We start from the raw sequence: 23,319 nt of genomic DNA, 5'->3' as shown, positions 1-23,319 counted from the left end.
GTTCTTCATCTCTCCTCCTCTGTGTGACGAGCCTGAGGACAGGTGGGTGTGCAGGTGGGCCCATTGATCCAAAATGACAGGCGGCCGCGGAGCGTTGCCTGGAGACGGAGCGTTGGCAGGCTGCTGCAGAGGGACAGGCTGGACATGGCGCCACAAGCCGTGACTGACATCGGGTCAGAGCATGCTGGGTAATTTCAAATAACTTCCCCTTGAGAAAAGATTCTCCCCATATTTCCTATTTGCAGGAATTTGTTGAGGGAAAAGGAAAATGACAAGCAGCAAAATCTCAAGGCTCCCAAATACTATTCATGCTCACCTTTCTGTCACGCCACTTCCTGCGGTGGCTCCCACTTCCTCCCTGCTTCTGTTACGAAGCTACCACAGAGCTAGCGCTGCACTTTTCTGCAAACGGCTGCCTCCCTGAACAACGATGTTGGCATGAATGTGCTTGGCTGTCTGCTGGATTGAGAGTCCTGACTGAAAAGAAGCGCACACACCTCCAAATTGCACCTAGACTCAGCTGTTCTAGTTGCTGTGAGAATTTTAGTTTTAACCATTTCTGACAAAAGTCGCAAATTTCCTTCGATCCTGTTCCTGTCTGAAAACAACATGAACAGGAGATACCACTGATGTTTGCATACCGAATACAAAAACCGAACAGTCGAAGTGGAAAAGTTGAAGAGAAATAACAAACTTCTGACCATCAGACAACACTTCACTCAGAGCTCCCTCATCAGAAACAAAGCTGGAGTGTTGCTTTGATTATTTTATTCACTTAATTCAGACACAACTCCTCCTCTGAGCTGAAGTTTCAGCTTCAGAGCTTCACACTCAGCTCCTTCAGACTAGCCAGCAGCAATTAGCATCTGCTGAGCTCATTATAGGAGCTACTTCTCAGTTCGGTGCTGGCAGGAATGTTGTTAAAGGGTTAATAGAGGAGCCATGTTGGGATGACTTCCTGGAGGCGGAGCATCAGAAAGAGCAGGAGTTTCTTAAAGAGACAGAGGCCCAATTTCTAGATGTTAAATCAGGAAATAATTTCTTTTAAAGTCGTGTTTCATATATAAAGCATTTTTTAACAAATGAAGGTAACGTAGTTACTTCATTATAATATAAAATGGTAATATGTGCCTGGAAAATGCCCTTTAAATGTCAGTGTTTTCTGTAATAAAAACTTCTGCTTTTGGATTAACTTGTAAGTAAACCCTTGTAGATTAAAAGAATGAAGGTCATGATCTTTAAAAGTAGTAGAAAGTATAAAAGCACTGACTGTTGAACAGGAGATGTTCAGGCTCCTTGAAGGACTCACCTTCCCCCATCTGCCGCTCTGCGGATGGCCGGGGTCCAGGCTTGTTCTGGTTCAGGTTCGCCAGCTGTGAGCGCTTTTAAATGGCACAAGGAGCACCATCTGCACCTGCTAATAGGGATGAGATGGGATGTAATGTAGTGCTAAATAATGGTGCTGGGATATCTGGCATCCTCACCTCCCACCGCATTAAAGCGCCATCACTTCCTGGAAGCCAGAGACGGCGCCGCGGCCTCTTCGCCTCTCGGGTCCGGCTGCGTTCACGCTCCTGTGGAAATATCGATTTTTTCTTCTTTTAATCAGCCTTTCAGTCATTTTCTCTGTGGAGGAATCCGCTGTAATCTGTTGTCACTTTGCCTCCTTTGTTATGCAGATGTTCTGCTGCTGGGAACCGCTCCAGTTCCCCCGGGACCCGGACCAGGCAGGAATCACACGGAGATTGGGTTTTTATCCTCGCCTTGTAACACGTGTCAGCTGCTGCAGCTCCTCTGGTCGGGACGTCAGTTTACATGTTTGGTTCTCGTTTCGCTTGGTGAACTGATTACTGTCACTTTGTTGTGTTACGCTGTCAGAATCGTTATTTAAACTGGAGTTCAACCTGAAAAAGCATCAAAAAGTCTCCATTTTACCAAAACCTTAGAGATGAAATCCGTTTAGATATTTACTGTTATAAAAATAATAAATAGAACCGTCAAGACAACAGGGCTAAAATATTATTTTATTGATCAAATCAAATCACTTTTTATCTTGTTACTGCCTGATTACATCAGATTACATTTCCAATTTCTTCCAAGTTTTTAGGGAAAAAAAATTGAAAAAAATTTCAGACCTCAAAATTTAGATCCAAATGGATCATTATAGATCTATGTGGATCTATAATGGGATGGATCGTGGATAATGATCCACGTGGATCTATAATGATCCACGTGGATCTATAATGATCCACGTGGATCTATAATGATCCACGTGGATCTATAATGATCCACATGGATCTATAATGATCCATTTGGATCTATAATGATCCATGTGGATCTATAATGATCCATTTGGATCTATAATGATCCATTTGGATCTATAATGATCCATGTGGATCTATAATGATACACATAGATCTATAATGATACACATAGATCTATAGTGATCCATGTGGATCTATAGTGATCCACTTGGATCATTAAAGTCCCTGAACCTGATCAATTTAGTGAGGAATAAAATGCAAGAGCAAAGACTTGAATAAATAAAACCAAAAACATTCAAACAACAAAGGTCAGGTAAAAACCTGAGCTGTTAGCTCACAGGTGTCAGACTCCAGTCCTCAGGGGCCGCGGCCCTGCAACCTTTAGATGAGCCTCTGCTGCACCACCTGAACAGAATAATCAGGTTTTTAGCTCTGGAGACCTGATCTACACAGGGAGGAGGTAATGAACCCGTTTCATTCCAGTGTTTTGTACCTGTGGCACATCTAAAACCTGCAGGACAGCGGAGGACTGGAGTTTGACGCCCCTGCTGTAGGTGATATGGATGTGGCTGTATAGCGCCCCCTGGCCTCACCCGGTGCAGCAGGTCAGACTTTGAAATGAAGCCAATCACTCTGCTCTCGCTCGCTGTAATAAAGCAGCTCAGCGCCAGGAGGGCCGACTGCTGAGGCTCTGGGACGGTGCGGCCAGTTTGAAGTCAACTTCCTGCTTCAGGAAATCACTTCCTGTCTGCAGATCGACTGACTCTCTGCTCTTCTGGTACCGACACAACCCACACAGCAATATTATCTACAACCACACAGTTTTACTGATCCGGACTCTGATGTTTTGTTTTTATCCCGTCATTTCTTCACAGCAATCTGAGGAAATCCACTCAAAATAAGTTTAATTATTATTTTCCACTGAGCAGCTGAACCCCTAATGAGAACCCAAACTCTGCTGGAGTCCCTTTGAGCAGCCAGTTGGTGCTACTATTCATATAAGTGGACAGAAAGTGAGATGAGTCAGCAGCGCCACCTAGTCAGTCTAGGAATGAAAACAGGTTCGGCATCGTAGGAATGAGCAGCATTAAAAACAAACAGATTGAAATTCATTTATTACAAGCTGACAGTAAGAAAACCCTAAAACTGAACAATAAATATAAAACGACAGGCGGAGGTTTCATGTCGTTTCCTGCAGTGACTCCTGGCACAGCGCCCCCACAGGTCTGGAGGGGAACAGGTTGGTTTGGTTGGTTTGGTTCACTGAGAAACAGAAGCTGAAAATCTAACAAATGTTGTAATTTTGGTCCCCAATCGAACCGAATCTACCAGATTATCAGGTATAAAAACACCAGAAATCTCAGGTTTCTCATGTTCACAACAAATACAAGCACAGGGTTTTCTCAAAGCTCCACCTTGTTTTACATAAATAATCATTTTCAGTGGGTATAAAGCAGACTTTACATCCAACAAGTGTTTTGACCTTTGGATTAAAGGTCAAAACACATTAAATCATTTTAGTTTTCCCAGATTAGACTAGAGCTGAGTCAGCCAAAAGTATCCTGATCTCTAAACAGGTGAGTATTTTGTTGCCACTTTTTGTGCTTCCAGCCGTTCCAGCTGTGGATCCTCAGCTCTCCTCGTCTTTCTCTTTCCACTTCCTGTCGACCATCAGACCCGGCGCCATGCGAGGTCTGACGCACGGCGCGAGGCCGCGAGTTTACGAGTCCTGATGACCTGAGCAGACCTGCAATGGTAAACAAGGGGACGGACACTTCTACATGACATTGGGCAGAGGCAGCCAGTGGCCCGTAGCAGCTTCATTAACGCTGGAACATTAACTGTAAATCCAGGCGATGCCGGAGAGAGGCCTCAACGGCAGCTCGTGAGGGTCAATCTGCAATAAAAGGCGTCCCTTTTCATAGCCTGCGGCAGGAAGACTGGAGACCTCCCTCCACTCTCCGAGCCATTAACTTCCCTCTTTCACGGCGGGCAGAGCGGCCGGTAACTGAGCTCCCATAATCCCGAGCGTTACCTTCACCTGACCTTCATATGCCCAAGGAAAGAGCAAGGATGGATGAAATGATGGGACAGCTGAAGAGAGGCAGCAGCTGTTGGGAGATAATTCAGTGGAGCCGAGGCAAAAACACAGCTAGGTTGAGTATTTTCCAATTTAAGGGAAGTCGTCTGAAGGACGAGGATTAGCGCATCAAACGGCGACCCCAATCAATCCTGGAATTTTAATCATGCTGGAGTTTTGGACCGCAGTATTTTCAGAATAATGCCAGGACTTTTCACTGCAAAGAAAATATTTTAAGTAGGAAAAATGCGCTGAAGTATTATAATAAACGTGTGAAATGGTCCAGTTGCGACGTAGATCCTAAGTTGTGCCTATTGTGGGCAGCCACCTGTTTCCTGCTTCTTTTCATCCACATTTAGCTGCACGTCTTTAAGACGAGTTGGAATTGGTCTGATGTGAATATGGAGCCAGTCAGAGGGGGCGCCGCATCAAGAACCACTGGAGGAACAAAACTCTGAAGAAGAAACCGAGCGCAACAATCTTCAAAGTGGAAGCAAAGATGGAGTGGAGTCAGAGTTTCTGTTTTCTCATAAGTCATTTCTCCTGCTAGCGTCAGGCTACCGTGTTTCTTTTGGTTGTATTTACCCAGAATGCCCTGCGCTCTAGTCCACTTCCTGCTTTTGGAGCAGTCTCTGATCCACTTGGCGTTCACATATACAAACCGAACCAGAGTTCACTTCAACCGAACCGAGACTGAGGTTTTTAGTCGGACCAGAGTTTGAATCTTTGGTCCAATTAGCGTTCACACCTGCACAAACGAAACTGGACTGGAGTTGGATTAAAGGGGATTAAACCTTAATCCCCTTTAATCCAAGTTTCATTGGACGATACATTGTCCTAGACCTTATTCATTCAATCAATCAATCAATCAATCAATCAATCAATCAATCAATCAATCAATCAATCAATCAATCAATCAATCAATCAATCAATCAACCATGTTTATTTGTACAGCACATTTCAGCAACAAAGCCGTTCAAAGAGCTTTACTTCATATAAACTTCATACAGTTACCAATTGAGAAACCAGTAACATTTTGCTACAAGGAGCCATTATTGTTAATTGCGATAAACGATAATATTGTTGTTTTGAGACCATTTAATATAATGGTAATTATGTCATAATAATGCAAGAACACATCTTCAAAGATCAATAAACTTTAAATCCTCACAAACATGTAACACTGGAACTGGAAGACATTTTAAATATCCAAAATAAATAAACAAAAGAACAAATAAAATTTATGAAATCTGGTCCTTCAAAAAAAAAAGGCCAAATCACCAGATTGAAAACTTTTGTCATCCAGTAAAAAGAGACAGAAAAAAAGATAAATCCTGCAAATGATTGAATTTATCTTGTGATTAACTGAGTTTCTTCAGGTTTCTGTCGCTAAACTCCTTCCTGTTTGAGTTTGGGACGGTAATATCGCATGTTTCCCTGCATGTGGTCCTGACTCGAGACGCAGCGGGCCGCGGCGGCACTTTGTTTGATTCTGAACGCTCCAAAGGGACCGAGCAGGAAAAAACAGCCAGAAATAGAATGAAATTCAGCCGGCACCTTAAAGAAGAATACAGCCGTCCTGCAGGGAGGACGGAGCGGAGGCTCTCTGCTCGCCTCATGTTGTTGCTCACACAAACAGAAATGCATTAGAGGGAAGCTGAGTTTCCTAGAGAGCCGTGTGAGAACAAACTCCTGCTGCTCTGCCGAATGAGGAAAAAACTCCACCGCCTGGTTTGACCTTTTATTTTTGAACAATTGTTTTCTAATTATTTTTGGGGATTTCAGTTAAAGCTCCATTATGCAAAATTCAAGTTTTGCATGTTTGGGTATCCCCCAGTCCAGCCCCAGACCTGGCAACCCAAGTGAAGCTCCACCCACTTCTTTACAAGCTACCGCTGCATAATGGCTGCTGGAAAAGGAAAATCCAGTGTTGGTGAAAACATGTTGGGCCCTGTGACATTAACGACACTGTTTTCATTTATTTTTTACATATTGAGATGAGCTTCTCCTCTAAGATTGCAAATATATGTTTTAAAAAATATAAAATTTTCTGGTTTTCTGGCAACTCCAAGTTGACATATGAAGTTTTCACTAATAATTACTTTATTTTGCATGGATCGTTTCCTTTCTCTCAATTTATGGAAAAAATAAATAATTAGAGATGCAGTATGTAACTTTTACATTAAAAAAATAAATTCTTATTGAAACCAAATGCAGCAAAAGGTAAATATTGTTTTATTTGACCAATTTATGTATAAAATTATTTACTTTGTAGATTGCAATACATTAACATCAATATTGTCAGTGTCTGGTTTATTATTTTTATTTGGACATTTCTCATTGTGTTGAAAATTCTCTAACTAATGTTCTAAAAAGCCCAGATTTCAAAGTAAAATTAAAAGTACCTAAAATTTTACAGTTAAATCAGTAAGCACAGAGCAACCATTTAAATGCTTATGGTCATATTATTCGTCCTTAACCCCCATATTCATTGGCTGTAATGATTGTAACCATGGTAACAAGGTGTTTTGATGTGGATTAGCATAGGATACTGTGGAATATCGAGTTTGCAGCCTGAAAATGTAGCTATTAGCATATCATGAAACTCTCATACAGCAACTACTTCAGCCAGAGGCGTCTTCAGATTCACTGCAAGACTGACTGCTACTGGAGATGCTTTCTGTCCACTGGGATATTTTTGACATGGGAACAAACTGCTGTGTCATTTAGGAGGTTTTTAAACAACTCTCTGCTGAAGTGAAGAACAAAACTCACATTTTTCATAAGCTGTCGGTTTCAGATGAATTTTTTTCCTCCAGTCTGATTAGCTTGACGTCACACCAGAGAGCTGAATGAACAAAAGTGATGATTTAATGACCATAAATGCAGTTAAGTGGATCCAACTGCAGAACATGAGATGCTTTATGGACTGCAGCCGATCTGTGGAAGTTCAGGGATGTGCAGAAACGCTGAAGGGGGGAAATATTGTTTTTATTGTCATGGGAACACAGTCGTCTCACAGTATTAACATTCATTTCTGTGACATGAACACGGAGCATAATTTGGGCCGCAGTGAATCACTTAAAATCATTATGTTTGTAGGAGCGGCGGAGCTTAACAGCAGAGCCACGGCGCCCTCTGCAGGTGAACAGAAGAAGCGTTTTTATCTTCCGGACTCTAAAAGAGAAATTCACCTTCAGCAGCTCTTAAATGTTTTTGTTGATGTTGTTGGGAAGGACTGCTGGAACATTTTCTCTCTATCAGCTCAGTAGAGACATAAGCTCCAGGTGTAAAAATTGGCTCCCAAACATGCACAGATGCCCGTCTGTGGCGGCGAACAGCAGCTTCACGGCAAACACTGTCATTAAAATCCCTGAAAGAGACACGAGTCTCATTTCCTGTCAGGAGAAAAACGGACAAAATCCTTTTAAATCTAATACTTCCAGGTGTTTAAATGAATTTGGGTCTAATGCAAGGAAAGTAAAGAAAGTTAACACCAAACAATAATGACAGCAGCCTATGGTGTTCTGTTTGTAAAGTTACACTGTCAAAAATCAGAAGAGAAAATGAGGGTCCATCTTTCAAAGTCATATTTTCACCATGTTATTCAGTAATTTAATAAATCCCACAGTTTTAAACTAAATATTTAGTTTTTTAAGCTAATTAAATAGCAAACTAGTTATCTTGCTAAGTAGCAAGCTATCTAGTTAACGTTATAAATAAACAATTTAGTTGGTTTGTTAGCTAAATAGCTTACTATTTATTTTGTTAAATAGTAAGTTATTTAGTTAACTTACTAAATAAATTATTTAGTAAGCTTGGTAGCTAAATGGCAAACTACTTAGCTTCCTAAAAAACAAGCTATTTAGTTAGCAGTAATTTGCATATTAGCATAAATATGTAGCTAAATGTTTAGCTAATATGCAAATTATTGCTCCTGAATATTTGAATTTGACAAAATTAAGTTTAATCTAAAAACTGAAGTTAAGAAAAACTATTCAAAATATTTAAAAAACCCAACTCTTAAGACATAAATAAAAATGTTTAAATTACTCTTACCTTGAACACATTTTTGTTTTTCAGATTTCAAGTTCAACATCTGACATTCAGTTTCAAATAGTTTTTTAGAAAAATGCAGTAATTATGACCTTTCTTTGGCTCCATAGTGTTGATGTTCACAGAAAACCTCCAGCTGAATAAAAATCTGCACAAAGATGATCTTTCATATGAGAGGAAGTAAACTAACTCAAAGAGAGGCGGAGGAGCCACTTCCACAAAGGGGGTCCTTCTCACACACTCTGTAATCAATCACATTTCTTCCCCTTTCATTCACACAATCTTCACTGCAGCTTTGCACTAAAACGTCTTTGCCATAAAAAGCCAATAAAGGTTATCGTCTGAGCAAAGCCTGATGAGTGGGAACCTGAATGCACCACGAGAGGCGTTTCGCTAACGACTACATGTGCACAGAAAGTGGCTGTAAATTAGAGGAAGGAAAGAAAAAACACAAAGGAAAAACACACAAAGAGAGTGAGAGGGAATGATTTTGGCTCCTGGAGTGAACGAAGCTCCGACAAAGAGCGGACAGAATAGGACGAAGAAAATCAGAAAATATCTTCAGCCTGGCTTTTAACTGTTTCTTGAATGCATTTCGATAAACTAACAGTTGTTTGTTTTCAAATAATCTAAGAAGAAGCAAGAAAGCAAATGGATGTAAAAGTAGGACAGAAAGCAAGAGTTTTCTTTAAAATGCTAATGTTGTTCCGTATATCAACGTGACTGAGTACATGTTCGGTTCAAATAGGACACAGGTGTTTCACTTCACCTCAAACAGCTCAGATTCTGCAAACTGCGCAGCCGTAACACGAGTTTTCCGGGATTTTACCCCTGAATTCATGAGAAAGGTTCTAAAAGCAGAATGATGTCACCTCATGTGCTGCTGCTTTTTCACTGAAGCTAAGTCACACAGCAGCTAAACGCAAACTGAATCTGATTTACGATCCATATGAACTGGTTCACTGCAGTCTGAACGACTCATTTCCAATATTTTTACCCCCAAAAATTCCAATTTATGCCACTTCCATCTGCACAACTAAACTGGATACATGGATTGTTTCTTTAGGTTTCGCCAACTCAAATGTAAGACTTTTTAAGACCTTTTAAAACCACGATGGGTGAAATTTGAGGCCTGTATTTACACAGACATGTACTGACTTTTTCCATTTAATTGTTGATAAATTACCCATGATAGACACAGAAAAGCTATCTGGCTAGCAATAGTATATTAGCAGCTAATTAGTAGAAGTCTCAACTACTGCTAACATAAACTGGATACGTACATTGGAGTTTTTTAGATTTCACTAACTCAAATTTAAAACTTTTTAATGTCTTTAAACACCATTAGGAATGAAATTTTAGACCCTCATCTCCACAGAAATGTACAAACTTTGTCCATCCAGCTGCTGATAAGTAGCTAACACACCTGCTAACTATGTATGTTAGCAGCTAGTTAGCAGGAGCTACAACATTAATCCTCTCGATTGATGTGGTTAAATTATGAGATGCACATCTGGATATTTTTTTAATTGTTATTTTACCACAATAAAAACCAACTGAGATTAAAAACATCTTTTGCAAGGGAGTCCAGGCCAAGAGGCAACGACAAACACAAAAAATGATACATTTAAAAGAAAATGAAGGGAAGGTGGTTTAATTGTTTATTTTCTTGCAATTTCCGACTTTACAACTAATGACATTTACTCAATTACTTTTACTTGAGTAATTTTATTTCAAACTATTTCTGCTCTTACTTGAATAAAATTTCTGGATTTTCTACCCACTGAATGAAAAACAAACATGTTTTAAACAAAAAGTCACCAAACGCAGACACACACCTGCAGATTTTGTTAAAGTTTCATAAGTTTTTTATTGAAAGAAGAAAACCTTTTTGTACATATTTTTTGTTACTTATGTGAATTATTGTCATTTTGGTCCTTAAAATACTAAAGTTCCCACTTAACTTTATATTTCGGTCCATCTGATGATGGACCATAATATTTTAAATACTTAGTGATTGATGATATGATCAGTTACTTGGTACTTGAGTAGACTTTTTACCAAATACTTTGTACCTGAGTAACTTGTTGGACGGCTACTTGAGGTATTTCTACTCTAACTTCAGTTTACGTTTTGGATATTCTGCTCACTTTTGTTTCCATCTTGAAATTAAACTACAAATTTCTCAATGTTTTGCAGAAATTTGCTCCTTTTTTCTTCCTTTATCTAAAATCAATGACCCTATTACTCTGATAAAGTATAAAATTAAATATTAAACATATCAGCAGCTCCAGAGTGTCTCGGTTTTGTTGTGTGAGAAACGTCAGTACTGAAGTCGGAGCTGTAACTCAGCTTGTCCTCCGTCTCCCGTCTTCGTTCTTCACTCAGTTCATTCACAAACCATTTGTTTGTCAGCATGCAACAAAAACTTCACTTTCATGTCAGAGTGTCATAAATCCTCTTTCTTTTTCTTTTTTCCATCCCCTGACAAAAACAGAGAAAAATCTCAGGTTTTTGGATAGTCTGCTAGCAGTATGTTTTTTACTTTTTGTGCCATAAAGGTAGCTTTATATTCACAACAAAGGCGAGTGTCGCAGTCTCCAGAAGCTCTGAAGGATCTGTGGCGTTTTATTGTTTGTGTTTTTACATGACATACCAGCGGGGTTCGCCGAGACTGGGAAGGCGGTAACCTCAGGGAGTCGGAAGTGGCAGCGACAAACACTCCAAACGAAAGAGAAAAGGCCTCAGCGGTGGGGAACAGAGAGGCTTTTTTCAGCCAGCGTCTCATATCTAACAAACTCAGGTAACCAAATATTAAAATCAGCCACTCTGACACACTTCAGACGGGAACAAAACCCTGATTCGGTTTCCGCGCCGCATAATGGTTCCTTTTGAAGAGCACTCAGAAATCCCTCTCCGCTCCAGAAGTTTCTACATCCACTTTCTCAAACTTGTTAAAAGCTTCTTCTTTTTTTTCAGCTTAAGATAATTTTCTGAGATTCATCACAGGAGCTGAGTCTGCATTTAACTCCTAATGGTTCCAGTCGCCTCAGTAAGGAATCATATTTATACATGTTGTGACCATAAATTCAGTCATTAATTATTTAAATTTTACTAAAAAGCAAAACTAGTAACGACAACAACAAAATATTTATTTTTTAAATGTTAATTGATTTTGGAACTTATAAAAACAACAACAAAAACTGAAAAAATCTACCGTCAGCGCTTCGTTTGGGATTCCCCCGGTAGAATTTCTACCCGGCCAATCAGCGAAGAGAATGCCACGTCCTGATCGATGACGTCGATTTCCTGCGCCGTTTTGGATTTGTAGTCTGCCTGTAGTTTTAACACTGCCAGCGGAGAAAGTGAAAGAAGCGGTTCAGTCCGAGTTGGCGACGCTTATTGAATTACGACATTAACGGCCCCCTTGTTCGGCTCGGCGCTTCTCTCTTCGCAGTGGAGGACGGCTGTTCCGGTAACAACGGCAACTTCCGGTAAGCTTATTGGCGTCAAACTAGCGCAGACGTTACATAGAGTAAAGCTAAATTAATCCAAATTATTCTGACGGATTCAAAAAGAAAATATCTCTTAAGAAGTTCTGTCTCAACTCGGATTATCAAAGAATGATGGTTTTGTTTGAATTTGGACAAACTCATTTATCGTTTTATACTGAAAACTGCACAGAAAACATCCAAATAAAAAGACCCTTTACTATTCTTAAGGGTTTAAAATCACCATAAATTGTTGCTTTGGGCTTTTTTCGGCAGCATATTTAATTTCTGTGTTTTAAATATTGCTTTTATTTGGTATTTATAAATATGCAGTGCTATTAAAACATGAATGTTAAATATTCAGGGCTAATCTGTTGACTCTTTTTGGATTGACGGATCAATAATTGGACATATTTTGGAACATATTTATAGACAAAGATGTTTATTTATTTATTCTTTGTACAGTTTTGTTTAATTACTGCACTGGCTGTAATGTTCTGTCAGCAAATCGCCTGTTTTTGAGTCTTTACAATCCAGTTAACAATTAATCAATGACTAAATTAGTTGACGATTATTTCGATTCATCATGTTTAATCTAAATTGTTTCAGCCCTACAAAATATAAGAGCTTCTTTCAAGTCAATAATTTCTTAAATTTGTAATTTATTTTATGAAATATAATCTTAATCACTGAAAGTTCTGTTTTAGCCTTTCATATATTTAGGTTTGGCTCTGTTCATTGAATCAGAATTCAGATAATTCACATTAAATATGGTCAGTATCCAGCTGGCAGCAAATCCCCTGAATATGAATGAAGCGTTGAATTGTTCACACCGCTGTAAGTCTTCTGAAAGGACAGTAAGGATTGATGAAACTGGAACCAAACGGCCAAACGAGCACATAAAGCAGCATTAACGTCGCTCCCCGCTCACCGCCGCCTTCCATCTCCACGCCGTCTGTGGCATATTTACTGTACCTCATTTTACATGCGCTTTAATAAACACGCACTTCATCACGCTCACGCGTCCATGTGCAGCTGACAGCCTGCGAACGCCACATTGTTCCACCAGCTAACAGAGTGGGAATGGCTGACACCATGTTGACAGCAAAGAAATAAAGATGTCAGCATGTTGAGTTTGACTTCATTGAACGTAGTGTAATAAAAGAAAACAAAGAAAAATGTATACAAAAGAAGAACAGTAGTAAAGTATACTTACATCCACTGTATTACTATTCATGTTAATTTAGTTATAACGTTTCTTCTTGCACTAAAAATTATTGTGAAATTTACATAAAAACTGTAAAATCACAACAGAAAAATATTGCAAAGTAGAAAACAAAACGTTTATGTTGTTTTTACATCAACAATACGAGTGTAATCAAATTTATTTGTTGATACTACAAATGAACGTTTATAAATATCAGTAAATTAGAAAATGTGATTAAATGCAGTTACTTTGTGCAGTTTAGTGATATAACACACTTCTTAAAAATAAAAATGATAATGTTTTTCAAGGCAATATTTATGTCACAACCATAAAGTTACCTATAAAATAAGTAATAATTTTTGTTTTGTTTTTTAACATGATCACAACAGTAGTAACGTTAAAATTTTATCGCCCAAAAGAACCCATCCAATGTTTGTTTTTCCTAATATGCAAAATTAACTTTTTAGACGTTTTTGTAAATATGTTTGTTTTTCTACTGCTTCTAGAAACAGTCCAACTGCTTTAAAAAAAACGTTCAGATATTTTCTGGAAAGAAGTTAATGTTCAAAAACCTTCCAATATTGACGTCCCATTTGACAGGCAGTGCCCCGTCACCTAGCAACCCCAGCCCAGCCCAGCCATCACCTAGCAACCCCAGCCCAGCCCAACCATCACCTAGCAACCCCAGCCCAGCCATCACCTAGCAACCCCAGCCCAGCCATCACCTAGCAACCCCAGCCCAGCCCAACCATCACCTAGCAACCCCAGCCCAGCCCAACCATCACCTAGCAACCCCAGCCCAGCCATCACCTAGCAACCCCAGCCCAGCCATCACCTAGCAACCCCAGCCCAGCCATCACCTAGCAACCCCAGCCCAGCCATCACCTAGCAACCCCAGCCCAGCCATCACCTAGCAACCCCAGCCCAGCCCAACCATCACCTAGCAACCCCAGCCCAGCCCAACCATCACCTAGCAACCCCAGCCCAGCCCAGCCCAACCATCACCTAGCAACCCCAGCCCAGCCATCACCTAGCAACCCCAGCCCAGCCCAACCATCACCTAGCAACCCCAGCCCAGCCCAGCCATCACCTAGCAACCCCAGCCCAGCCCAGCCCAACCATCACCTAGCAACCCCAGCCCAGCCCAACCATCACCTAGCAACCCCAGCCCAGCCCAACCATCACCTAGCAACCCCAGCCCAGCCCAGCCATCACCTAGCAACCCCAGCCCAGCCCAGCCCAGCCCAACCATCACCTAGCAACCCCAGCCCAGCCCAACCATCACCTAGCAACCCCGGCCCAGCCCAGCCATCACCTAGCAACCCCAGCCCAGCCCAACCATCACCTAGCAACCCCGGCCCAGCCCAACCATCACCTAGCAACCCCAGCCCAGCCCAACCATCACCTAGCAACCCCAGCCCAGCCCAGCCATCACCTAGCAACCCCAGCCCAGCCCAGCCCAACCATCACCTAGCAACCCCAGCCCAGCCCAACCATCACCTAGCAACCCCAGCCCAGCCCAGCCATCACCTAGCAACCCCAGCCCAGCCCAGCCCAACCATCACCTAGCAACCCCAGCCCAGCCCAACCATCACCTAGCAACCCCGGCCCAGCCCAACCATCACCTAGCAACCCCAGCCCAGCCCAGTCATCACCTAGCAACCCCAGCAGAGTTCCGCCCACTTTGTTAATAGAATGGCGTGTACGTCACGGTTTTTAAAGATTAATGCATGAAAAACACACTTTTATTAGTATTTGAATAATATTTTGTCAGTTTGGTTCCAAATAGTCTTTTATTTTCTTGATCTATGACTGTGAATCTTTGCCTCACTTAAAATAAGTCAGAATCAACTCAGTTGAAATGAGAAATGTCACATTTTAAACTCAATTTCTTCATGATCCAGAGAAATGAAGGTGTATTTTTTAGGTTTTGTGTTTTTATTAGAAAAAAGTAGCAAAAACAGTGTAAAGTCTCGTAGTAATTAGCTTGTAGCATGCCTCTAAAAAATTATGAGCTGAGAATCTGTAAAAAGCTGGGGAAAAAATCTAATTATGAATAATTTCGTTTAACTCGTCCTTCTTTTGCAGCTTTCACATTAATTTCTGGAAGTTTGTAGGTTAAAAGCATTCCTTTGGGTTTAGAAAACGTTTTTGAGTTCTTAAGTGTTTTAAAACTGTCAGAAAGACAGCACTTAGATTCTTTATTAAGCTGCAAGAAACAAATGAGGATGGAGAAAAGCTAAACTGCTGGGAATATCAGCGTTTCACTATGATGAATGAGCAATGATTCCGATATGTAAATTGGGAAGTACATTAATAAGAGGTGTGAGGTTCGTTAAAGCAAATGTTTTTTTTTGTTTTTTTTTATGGTTTGACTTAACCCAGTTTCAGCCCGCAGCATGACGGATGCTGCAGTTAGCGCTGCCAGAAGAAGCTAATCAGCTGGAACTGCAAAATAACAGCTATGCTGGAAAAAATGGTGCTGCTGCTTGTGCTCAAAAATAAAAACTATGTTTGGCAGCACATTTTTTACCCCTTGTAGTGCAATAATAATAAATGCATAATGTTGATAACCAGGCCTGCAGAGATTTTATTAGATAAACACAATATAACCAGAAATATTTAAGCATTTGTTTATTAACAGCTAACAGTGTGAGGTGTGGACATTTAACTCGTTTGGTTTTTGTTTAGGGAATGAAACTGAAGAATCAGGCAACAAATAATTAACTATAGGAGCTTAAATGCTGCTAACACGCTAATAGCAGAGCTAATTTATCGCTTTTGCTAACTTTAAAAATGCGTAGCGCACTTAGCTTCCCCTAAATAACTTTTTTTTCAGAAAAAGTCTAAACAATATTTTACGTGGCTGTTTTGTAAACTTTCAGTTGAATAAAGTTCTTCCGGTATTTGTCCGTTTAAATTCATGCTCTTATTTTGAAGGGGCAAAGACTGTTTACCGGGACTATAATAGTTTTGGGTTTTTCAGTTTAGCTTTATTTCACTGTGACTTTTTGTCTAATTCAGTTAATTTTAACTAGTTTCAGAATATGTTTTTGTTAGTTAAATATTGCTTAGTTTTTATTGCTTGCAGTAGTTTTAGTGTTTCCACAGTTTTGTTCATTTTTATGTGCAGAATTCAAAAAGTCATAGATTGTGATTATGTTTACATTGATTGGATAATGAATACTCAACAGAAGACACAATTAAAAAAAAAAAATTGAATTATTGGTTCTGGTGTTTTTTCCCAACTTTTGCCATTTAGCACCGTAATTTCACATCAGCCCAAACAACTAATAAACTAATATTTTTAAATATTACATCATCAGACATAATTTTTTGTATTTTAAGGACAAAAATGACAATAATTCATATAAGTAACGTATAATAAAATCAGGCAACATAAAATGTTTCCAAATCAGTTTCTTTCAGTAAAAAAATGATTAATCTTTATTAAAAGCAGCAGGTCTGGTAGATTTTTGGTTAAAACATGTAAAAAACCCAGAAGTTTTACTCAGTTAAGAGGAGAGATACTTCATAATACAATTACTCAAGTAAAGGTAAAAACAAGGTACTCCAAAAGTACTTAAAGGAAAGTTACTAAAGTAAATATAACTGAGTAAATGTAACTAATTGGTGAAGTATAATAGCTCTGGTAGTGGTAGGAATGAGTGATGCTGCCCTTTGACCTTCTGAAATGACACATTTCCTTCTTCTTCTTCTCCTTTCTGCTGCATCATGACAGAATCAAAGCAGAACGACGGCTTTAAAGAAATAGTTGGAGCAGAACTTTCCCCACTGATGTGTTTCTGCCCCAGTTTCCATGGCAGAGAAATATTTCAGTGACTCTGAGCTCAAAGAGAATCTTTAAGGTTTTATCTTGTTCAGATCTACGAAGGAATCCGTCTCTTTTCTTTTGGCATGAAGACACAGAAACATGGAAACTCAACATGGGCATAAATAATGATAATGACGCCTCCAGGTTCTGTGGCGTTTCTCCAGGACGAGCCGTGCAGCAGAGCGAAGGGCAGGCTGAGACGCTGCTCCTCAACGACTCGTTACGCAGACAGCCATCCATCTCCGGCGGAGGATGAGTTGAGCTGGAGGACACTGTGGGCCCATTTCCCTCATTACCCAAAATCCTCGGCTGCTCTCAGAGGAACCGCGTCCATTTTAATAACTGGTTGTCAGACAAGTTTCCAAAGGCTTTAATGCATCTGCTGTAACGAATGACAGCTGTGACCTTCTGACTGCTGCGAGCGCCGAGAAAAAGTGAGCAGCAATTAGAGCAAATTTACCTTCCTATTGTCCACTTTTATAATGACGACATGATTTATTCTTATGTTGCTAATATTTTCTACTGAATAAAGTTATAATGAGGCCGCAGAGCAAGATTAGAGTCTGATTCTTATTGCATATTGTTGTTTTCCTAAATTTAGGAGTTTTTTCAACCACTTTTCATTGAAGTTATAAAACTAGGTCAGTAAAAGTGCCACTAAAAACTTATTTCACATTTTTCCCGTGTTATAGGTGAAGTTATCTGCCTTTGGAGTTCTTTTTTTATCAATATTAAAGCTGCAGTATGAAACTTTTATAATTAAAAGAAAGTTGTTTTTTTTGTTCTTTTTTTTTTACATATCTGCACTGCTCCCAACAAAAAACAACCAATCAGAGCCAGGAGGAGGGACTTAGCGCTGTCAATCATCCTCATGAACACATTGCTAAATGTGCTAGTGGCTGAGAAACAACTTATAGTTACAGGAAAAATGTTTATCCGCCACCGTTGGCAGCTATGCTAACTAGCCTTAGCATTTACAGCGTGCTATATGGAGGGTGATTGACAGCGCTAAGCCCTGCCTCCTGACTCTGATTGGTTGTTTCTAGTTAGCCCTTCGAGCATTGGGAAATGACAATCTCATTTTTTTTCCTGATTATATGTCTCATTCCATACAGTCACAGCATAATGAGTTTAAACAAATTTGTAAAAGAAAAAATATATATATATATTTATATAAAAGTTGGATACTGCAGCTTTAAGGAATTATTGACTTAAAACAACCTCATGTAGGGCTGAAACAGTTAATCACGATTAACTGATTACTGAAATAATCGTCGACTAATTTTGTTACTGATCAATCGTTAACTGAAGTATACAGACTCAAAAACAACATATTCTGATTAGTAATTAAAACTGTACAACTATACATTTTGCATTTAAGATGAAAACATCTTTCTAGCGTTCGCCCTGCTAGCAGCTGGTTGGAAAAGCAGCTGCATAAAACTACTCTCCATTACTCAAAAACTTCCTGGACTTTTTATGTTGTTTTTATTATTTTTTGCTAGAGTGACCCAAACAAAGTTATAGTGGTGATTGTGTTCTGTGGGTTTTACTGCTGGCTTATTAATTTATTTTTATTTTAATCCTCATTGTGTTGTTTTTATGTGATAGAATAAAGTCAGCCTGATCTGCTGCAGAGAGAATAACTAAATTTTGTAAAAATATCTCACTAATGACCAAGTTTTGCAAAGCTGAGTTATTATTTAAGTACCCGCCACTAATTAAAACAAATAAATCTATAAGTTTCATATACTTTAAACTGTCATGTATTTTTATCACCGGAAATAAAATCAGCCTGTTTTGATTTGGTGCGAAGAAATACGTTAGAAACCAGCTGACTCCGCCCGACTCTCTGCTGTCACAGGAATAAAAGCAATATTTAATAACGCTGAGTAATAACATTTGTTTTCCTGACATGCGAGTCATTAAAGCGAGCTGGGGAGCGCTCTTTGCCTGGCCAGAAACGATCAGGATGCATCATGAAACGACATTAGAGCCATATTGATGCCAGCCATTACCAACTAATCCAGGCTTTGCTTGTGTGTGCTTTTTGTGGCCTCTGTAGAGCAGAGAGAAAGCAATAAAGAGCCATCTCAGAGATCTATGCTCACAATTTCAATTATTTTATATTTGTCCATTCTAAGTGCTCAGGGATAAAATGCAATTTTTCTGAAAAGACACTTCAAACAAATTTCTCTTGAACCTCTAAATGAGTCTGGGACGTTTGGCACTGAGAGCTGCCAGATTTCACGTATCTCTGATTAAGTTTTAATTTCCATGTGTTTGTGGGCGTGTGTCAAATGTGAACATTAATACAAATTTAAGACATTTTAAGACCTTTTAAGAGCATTATGAATTAAATTTAAAACCTGTATCACATCAGAAATGTACTAAAGAAGAAGGGCAAAGCTAGCTAGCTTCTTTACACATTTTTAAAGCTAGCTAGCTGCAGGTTTTAACAACTCAAATTTAAGGTTTATTAAGGACATTTTTGAGGCCATTATGAATTAAATTTCAGACCTGTACCATGACAGAAATGCACTAAACCTCGCAAATAAATCGTAGAGTTTGGCTAGTTAGCTTAGCTAGCAAATGTATATTAGCTCAGATGGTTTCTGCAGTGTTTCACCACCTCTGATGTAAGATTTTAAAGAAATTTATAAATGAAATGTAAGACTTGTATCACAACAGAAATAAATAAGTTGTATGGCTTGGCAACAGGGATGGATGGAGGGATGGATGGATGGGTGGAGGGAGTGATGGATGGATGGATGGATGGATGGATGGATGGATGGATGGATGGATGGATGGATGGATGGATGGATGGAGGGAAGGATGGATGGATGGATGGATGGATGGATGGGTAGATAGATGGATGGGTGGAGGGATTGATGGATGGATGGATGATGGATGGATGGAGGGATGGGTAGATGGGTGGATGGATAGATGGATGGATGGATGGATGGATGGATGGATGGGTAGATGGATGGATGGGTAGATGGATGGATGGAGGGATGGATGGATGGATGGAGGGATGGATGGATGGATGGGTAGATGGATGGATGATGGATGGATGGATGGATGGATGGATGATGGATGGATGGATGGATGGATGGATGATGGATGGATGGATGGATGGATGGATGATGGATGGATGGATGATGGATGGATGGATGGATGGATGGATGATGGATGGATGGGTAGATGGATGATGGATGGATGGATGGATGGATGGATGGATGGATGATGGATGGATGGATGGATGATGGATGGATGGATGGATGATGGATGGATGGATGGATGGATGGATGGATGGATGGATGGATGGATGGATGGATGGATGGATGGATGATGGATGGATGGGTAGATGGATGGATGGATGGATGGATGATGGATGGATGGATGGATGATGGATGGATGGATGATGGATGGATGGATGGATGGATGGATGGATGGATGGATGGATGGATGATGGATGGATGGATGGATGATGGATGGATGGATGGATGGATGATGGATGGATGGATGGATGGATGGATGGATGGATGATGGATGGATGGATGATGGATGGATGGATGATGGATGGATGGATGGATGGATGGATGGATGGATGGATGGATGGATGATGGATGGATGGATGGATGATGGATGGATGGATGGATGGATGATGGATGGATGGATCTTTCTGAAACCTGTTCAGCCTTTAGCGTTTACATCATTGCTTATGATGAATCTAATCTCAATCTGCTTCTTCACAACATTTTGTTTCTTCTTTCCTTTGCTGAAATTCACTGTCAGCTAAAACCTGATTTAGGAGGCCTGGGTTCCGACAAAACACAATAAAACACAAAATATTAAGAGCTCCATTAAAATACAGTTGACATGCATACATTTAACCCAGTTCATCATCAGTCTGGATGAGTAAATGACAGTAGGATCTTTAAGTACCGCATTAATCCTGTTTACAGCACCGACCAGATGCTGCATGAAGTTAAACAGCGTTTGGACCTTCAGTCCCTGCAGAGACGAACATCTGACTGACACCCACCCACAGTTTTAAGGGGATTCCCATCAGATCTCCGAACTCCTTCCTGCTGGATCCTAAAGAATGACAACACAGAGAGGCAGTTTACAGCAGTGTGCATCAGATCTAAACAAATCTACTTTTTCTTTAACAAAATGGATTAACTTGAGTGCAGCGATGCTTAAAGATAGAGGCTGCAGCACTCCATGGCTCATTGGATTTGTAATAAGATAAGGCAAATATTTAATATTTTTACAAACCTCAACACTGAAAAAGGGAAACATTATTCAGCTCAGCTCTGCATCTAAATCTGATTAAACACCACATTCAGCCGATGCCTCCGCTGCACTGAAAGCAACAGGAATCCACAAAATAAAAAGTTTCACCAGGCAGAGTTACAACCTGCGCTTCAAATGTACGCAAAACTGTTGAAAATCTGTAAAAATAAATTAATTAATTAGTACATTTCCATTAACCCTCAAATAGCCACGATCACAGATTTTGATGGCCATAATAATCTGTGACCTTACTGTACAGAACTGTAAATTATTATTTATAACAGTATTTAACCCTTGTGTGGGACGCTGGGGGTGTACCAGACCCCGCTTGGCATGACTGTTATGTGTTACGGTCTAAGTTCATAACAACAAGGATCAACAACAAGCTCTCCTCTGTGTTGCAGCCGTCTAGCGTGAACTCTGGTGTTTGTGTTGCTCTACTGCACAGTCCATGTGTTTAGACCTAAATCTAGTACAGAGCTTCACTAGCTGCATTTAAAATTGCACAAATTGGATTTCCAAAAATAATTTTGCTTAATGGAACTTTGAAAAACTATTTTTTTTTTCTAAAAATTAAGTTGTTTTTGATTTTGATAATTTCAGTGGAAACACTTTTCACATCACACGAGTCACATGATCAACAACCGGATGTTACTACTGGCAGAAACAACAAAGACGACGACAGGAAGTGGTAGGAGGATGATGTTTTTTAATGTCTTATCACACAAACAAACTTATTTTAACTGCATTTCTTAGTTAATGGAAACAGTGCAATTGCGAAATTCTGTTGTTGTTTTTTACAGTAATGTTACATCAACAAAGTTTTGCACACATTTCTAGAGTCAATCCAGGACTTTGGGTCCAAGAGTCTTCTGTGTGATGTCTTACCAGAAGTTTGTCCTGTTGGAGTAAAGGGGCTGTATGAATTATTAACAGACAGGGAGCCAATAAATGTGGATTTTCCTTTTCTTTGTAGTTTCCTGTTGAATTATTTCACTGACACTGTTGCTGCAGTGATCCACTTCCCCCCAGGGCCCAAATTAACTTTCATAATATCTGTTCTGTCACACCTCATCTCATTTGTTAAACCCACATGTCACCTCTGGCTGTGCAATGATATGCAACATAAGCACAATACCACTTCAATTTGCTTTCTCTAAAGAGAAATCCATCAGTTTTTCATGATCTGAAACAATGATTGCTTTTAATGCGGGGCGTAGCGGCGCCAATGTGAGTCAAATCAAGGGCAACAAAAGGGGCTTTTTCAAAAAGAAACACTATTGTTCCACACAACGGCGTGAGCTTTAGGTTTGTGATTAATCACTGTGGCAACACTATTAATAGTGGCATTACAGGCCGGGTCAGCTGGGAGGCATCATCCGGCGAACGGAGACGGCGTGGAGGACTGAAGCGGAGGAAAATGAGGTCTCCAGACAGTCGGCCGTAAAGTTTTATGGGAGCCCCGGACACCGGGCGAAGCGAGGCCAGGCATTAATCAAAGAGTTGCCAGAAACCAGAAGAGCGCTCATTGTTGCCACACATGCCCAGCTTACCTACAAGTGATTGATTGGTTTTCATTAACCAATGATTGGAGCTTTTTCCCTGTAATATGTCATCTGTGGATCCGTCATGGCCTGATTGTTTTCGTGTGAGGGGACGGGAGCTGAAGGAATAAAACGCGAGGGACTCGGCAGCGAGCTGCTCACCAGTCATTTACATTCAGGCGACTGCGGGAGAAATTCGATTTGGACAGCAAGCAGCTTCATCTGAGCATTAACGCCACAAAATACGTAAAGAAAAGTGTTTTTTATTTATTACTTAATAATTACTCCATTCATATACCACAGGTTTTGTCTCATAACATCCAAGTTTAGATCTCCACGATGATGTAAATAAATAAGCATTAGCATAGGAAGCAAATGCACATGGCAGCAAAGCATTGCAATAGTTGCTCTGACAGCAATGCTTTCTATGCTAGCAAATGCTAGCTCGCTATGCTAACTTCAGGAGTAAAGTGGATGAATTTTACTGGCAGCCAATCAGAAAATGAACATCAGAGATAACATTTAACCAATTTGAACTTA

General features: G+C 40.0%; 1 long non-coding RNA gene across 1 annotated transcript; it reads left to right on the top strand.

The window, feature by feature from the left end:
- The first annotated feature begins 10,715 nt into the window (after window positions 1-10,715).
- Window positions 10,716-17,487, top strand: LOC106923168 (uncharacterized). The gene is made up of 2 exons (XR_001419356.2): window positions 10,716-11,203; window positions 16,841-17,487. It is a non-coding gene; the product is annotated as an uncharacterized LOC106923168 (long non-coding RNA).
- The last annotated feature ends 5,832 nt before the right edge of the window (window positions 17,488-23,319 follow it).

This window comes from Poecilia mexicana, unplaced genomic scaffold (assembly GCF_051168715.1).
Source record: "Poecilia mexicana isolate PSO_F unplaced genomic scaffold, ASM5116871v1 scaffold_2, whole genome shotgun sequence".
NCBI lineage: Eukaryota > Metazoa > Chordata > Actinopteri > Cyprinodontiformes > Poeciliidae > Poecilia > Poecilia mexicana.
This window is presented reverse-complemented; position numbering and strand designations above follow the sequence as displayed.